Source organism: Mastomys coucha, unplaced genomic scaffold (genome assembly GCF_008632895.1).
Source record: "Mastomys coucha isolate ucsf_1 unplaced genomic scaffold, UCSF_Mcou_1 pScaffold22, whole genome shotgun sequence".
Classification (NCBI taxonomy): Eukaryota; Metazoa; Chordata; class Mammalia; order Rodentia; family Muridae; genus Mastomys; species Mastomys coucha.
The window spans coordinates 138,762,598-138,767,232 of NW_022196905.1; the positions used below are offsets into that span (position 1 = coordinate 138,762,598).

At 43.6% G+C, this 4,635-nt stretch overlaps 1 pseudogene; it reads left to right on the top strand.

The window, feature by feature from the left end:
* Positions 1-1,401: 1,401 nt before the first annotated feature.
* On the top strand, positions 1,402-2,621 carry LOC116070995 (annotated as a pseudogene).
* Positions 2,622-4,635: the final 2,014 nt, after the last annotated feature.

Below are 4,635 nucleotides of genomic sequence, written 5' to 3' on the forward strand. Positions count from 1 at the left end.
TTCACCAAGTGGAATTCTCCTGTCTCTGTCTCCTCAGTCCTGGAATTATAACTGTACACCATCATACTCAGCTTTTTGTTTGTTTGTTTTTGAGACAGGGTTTCTAGAACTTGCTTGGTAGACCGGGCTGGCCTCAAACTCACTAACTGCTGGAATTAAAGGTATGCACCATCAATGTCCAGCATCACACCCAGCTTTTTAGGTGGATGCTAGGGATCTAACCTTTAGGGATGCTAGGATGCTAGGGACCTCATGCTTATTCAGCAAGCTCCTTACCAACTGAACCATCTTCACAGCCCATCTGGGACAGGGTTTTACATGTGCAGTCTCCATACGGTCTTGGGAAAAGCCCTGATTCCAGGGTCAGAGGGCTCAGGTTGGAGTTTGGCTCAGATGTATGTCTACTTGTCTGGGTGACTACAGGCAAATCATCATGCGCTGAGCTGCAACACCTTCCTCGGTAACAGTAGCAGAGAGTGTGTCATCTGGATCATCCAAGAGGGTTGTAAAGCTCACAGTGCATGTGATGCTCTGTCTTTGCATGTTGGCACGGCAATCATTGTGCAGATACAAATTGCTATAATTAACCAGGAGGTTGGGTGTCAGAGGAGACAAGAACAGATGTCTTCCAAAATTCAGGTTAGAAGCTGGGCATGCTCGTGTAACCTCAGCACTCAGAAGACTGAGGTAGGAGGATGGAGGGTTAAAAGCTGGTCTGGACTACATAGCAAAACCTTGTCTTTAAGTAGAACACAAATAGTGACAGCATCTGTGATAACGACCCTAAACAAAGCAAAATAAAACCTCTAGGTTTGGTGAATAGATTCTTCTTTCCATTAATTTAAAAAAGTATATTTGTGGGGACTGGAGAAACTGCTGGACGAGAATGTCTAGGTTTTCAGAATTAGTGTTTGTGTATGTGTGTATACATGTAGGTGTGCATGTATACATGGAGGCCAGAGGTGATGTCGGAAATTCCTCTGTTACCCTTTATCTTAGTTTTTGAGACTGAACCTGGAGCTTACTGATTCAGCAAGACCAGTGGGCTAGTAGCCACCATACCCAGCTTTTTATGTGGATTCTAAGGATTGAACTCAGATCCTCATGCTCATGTGTCAAATCCTTTACCACCTGCTTTACTGCTCCAGCCCCAAACTTCTAAATTCTTGGCATTTCCTTAGTGATAGACACATGTGTTATTCAGAATGGGATCCTTGAACCATGTTAGCACTTGAATTTATGTTAAAGAGATGACCCAGGTGAGTGCTGGCTGTGACCTATAGGCCAGACCAGAGTGGGCTGGAGACTGGGTTCAAGGACACACAGGGCTGGTAGCCTCTCTGCCCCTCCTGTAATGCACGACCCCGGGATCCCCGAACCCCTCCGGGCTCGCCTGCTGCCATGGCTAACAAGGAGGCAGCCTTTGATAATGCAGTGGAAGAATGTGTGATCAATGAGGAGTACAAAATATGTACTCCTCAAAAGGGGAAGAAGAAACCTCTTTTCTTTATGATTTGGTGATGATCCGTGCCCTAGAGTGGCCCATCTTAACTGCCTAGTAGCTTCTAGATGTGACCAGGCCCGAAGGGAAAGATTTCAGCATTCATCGGTGTGTCGTCCTGGGAACACACACTTTGGATGAACAAAACCACCTGGTGATAGCCAGTGTCCAGCTCCCTAATGATGTTGCTCAGTTTGATGCATCCCATTCTGACAGTGAAAAAGGAGAATTTGGTTCTGCCAGTGAGAAAATTGAAATAGAAATCAAGATCAACCATGAAGGAGATTGCAACAAAGACCCCATCCAGCAGTGTTCTTGCTTTTGACTACTCAAAGCGCCTTTTTACACCAGACCCTTCTGGAGAGTGCAATCCAGATTTTCATCTCTGTGGACATCAGAAGGAAGGTTATGGGCTTTCTTGGAATCCAAATCTCTGGACAGTTAGTGCTTCAGGTGACTATGCCATCTGCCTATGAGATGTCTGTGCAGTTCCAAAAGAAGGCAAAGTGGTGGATGCAAAGACCATCTTTACAGGGCATACACGGTAGTAGAGGATGTTTCCTGGCCTCTGCTCCATGAGTCTCTGTTTGGGTCTGTTTGATGATCAGAAACTTATGATTTGTTCAAATAATACGTCCAAGTCAAGCCACTCGGTTGATGTTCACACAGCTGAAGTGAATTGCTTATCTTCCAATCCTTATAGTGAGTTCATTGTTGCCACAGGATTGGCTGACAAGACTGTTGCCTCATGTTACCTCGAGAAATTTGAAACTCAAGTTGCATTCCTTTGAATCACATAAGGATGGAATATTCCAAGTTCAATGGTCACCTCACAATGAGACTATCTTAGTGTCCAGTGGTACTGATCACAGGTTAAATGTCTGGGATCTAAGTAAAACTGGAGAAGAACAGTCCCCAGAAGATGCGGAGGATGGCCTATCAGAGTTGTTATTTATTTGTGGTTATCACACTGCCAAGATATCTGACTTCTCCTGGAATCCCAGTGGTGATTTGTTCTGTATCAGAAGACAATATCATGCAAATGCAGCAGATGGCAGAGAACATTTATAATGATGAAGACCCTGAAGGAAGTGTGGATCCAGAAGAACAAGGGTCCTAGACACGTCTGCACTTGTGATTTTAGACTTTCCTTGTTTTCCTCGGAACTCTGAGATGGATTTAACATTGGTTTGAGACACAGACGTTGTTCAGCTACCCAACTACAATAGGTGCCACCAACAATGCTATTAGCCCAAACTATGAGTGTTTCCTACCCCGACCCCTACCCGATCCCCACTCTCCCCCACTCCCCACCCCTCCCTATCCCTCACCCCTCCCCACACCCCATCCCTTCCTTTCATTTCTTTCTTTCTTCCTTTTTTCTTTCTTTTTCTCTTTTTGTTTCTTTGTTTCCTTTTTTATTTTTTTAAACTTGGGACCATCATGTTAAAAAGATGTATGTTTTTACCTGGCAGTTGTACCACTGGTGAACTGTCAAGTTGAGAAAGAGTGAATTGCTAGTTTGTATTTGTTTTTTAAGATTAAATTAATCCTTGATAAAAGTTGCTTTTTTAGGGGTTAGTCTTTGACCACTATAGTTTGATGCCATCTCCATTTTGGTTGACCTATCTCACCATCAGACCTCTGACTCTCCATGATTAACTGTGTAAGTGCTTATAATGGAATAAATTGCTTTTCTATATTAAAAAAATTGTATACCCATAATGGGTCTACAATTGTGCCTATGAGTAGACCCTAATAAAAACTTGGAACAGCTACTAACTTTGTAGAGCCTTTTGGTGAGTGGACACGTAAGAGTGCCAGATTCTGTGGGCAAAACACGGGAATTCTGTAGTTGACACTTTCCCAATCCTGATTCATGTCCTTTATAATAAAACCAATGGTCAGAGGCCCAGCGTGAAGACCCAGAACCCACATAAAAAATTCTTGATGTGCCAAGTGCTGAGGATGAAAGATAGGTAAGAGGTCAGCCCTAAATACAACATGTGCTTCAGCTTCCTCCTCCCAAGGCTCAGGGGACATTTCAGAAGAGGATCCAGAAAGAGCTTAAGAGGCAGAGGATGGAAAGCCTGCTGTGGAATGCAGCCTTCTGGACATGACATGCTGTTGTGCTCGAGAACTTCCAGAAGCTGCAGTGACTACCACAAGATCTATGTAAGATCAAGCCAACAAGATCTGTCAAGATTCCAGCAGGCAGGACTAACAGGAATTGGAATCAGTTACAAAGAAGAAAGAGAGAAGGGGGAGGGGGGAACATGAGAAGAGGACATGTTGGGGGACGTTTGAAGGGTGAAAGGAGAGAGTCAATGGTGGTTATGTTTAAAATACACTGTCTATTATGTGTGGAATTGTCAACAAAACAACAACAAAAAAAAGGTATTTAAGAAGATAAAACAACAAAAATCAGGCTTCTCTGACATGAGTCTGTAATCCCAGAGCTGGGGAGGAAAAGACAGGAGATCTCTGGGGCTCCTAGGCCAGGTTAGCCAAATCAGGGAGCTCTGGGTTCACTGAGAAATGCTCTCAATAAATTAGGACTTATTTATAGAAAAATACAAAGAGCAGGTTCTACTCTTAGGATAATGATTATTTCCAGCCATAGGCTTTTGACTAAGATTAAAACACGGGTCATGAATTCCATCTTGTTGAGTAGTCCTCAGATTTAATCAGAAAATAGTTATTTACCCATAGCAAACAGGTCACTGTTGATGAACATGAACAGGATTGAGGAAGATGCCCACTGTTGACTTCCTGTCTCCACATGTACAGACCTCTATGCATCTTGCATGCACACATGAGTGCACGCACGTATACATGCATGCAAGCACGCACACATTTTAAGTATAGAGCTTATCGGAGTTCTTTCCATCAGTCATTCTGGGAAAACAACTAAACCAAATCTGGGACTGAAGTTACCGGCCAGAAGAGCATGTTTGCCTCAGGGACACGCGAACTTGAAGTCAGCTTCTGACATTAGTCTTACCCAACTTTGTGTCTTAAACCCACGGAGCCTGATGGTCAGCATCAGGACCACTTTGCAGTAACTGTGGAGCTGCAGAAACAACATATCTTGATTTTTTTTCCCTCCCACCCAGCAACATCTCTTGAGGGTT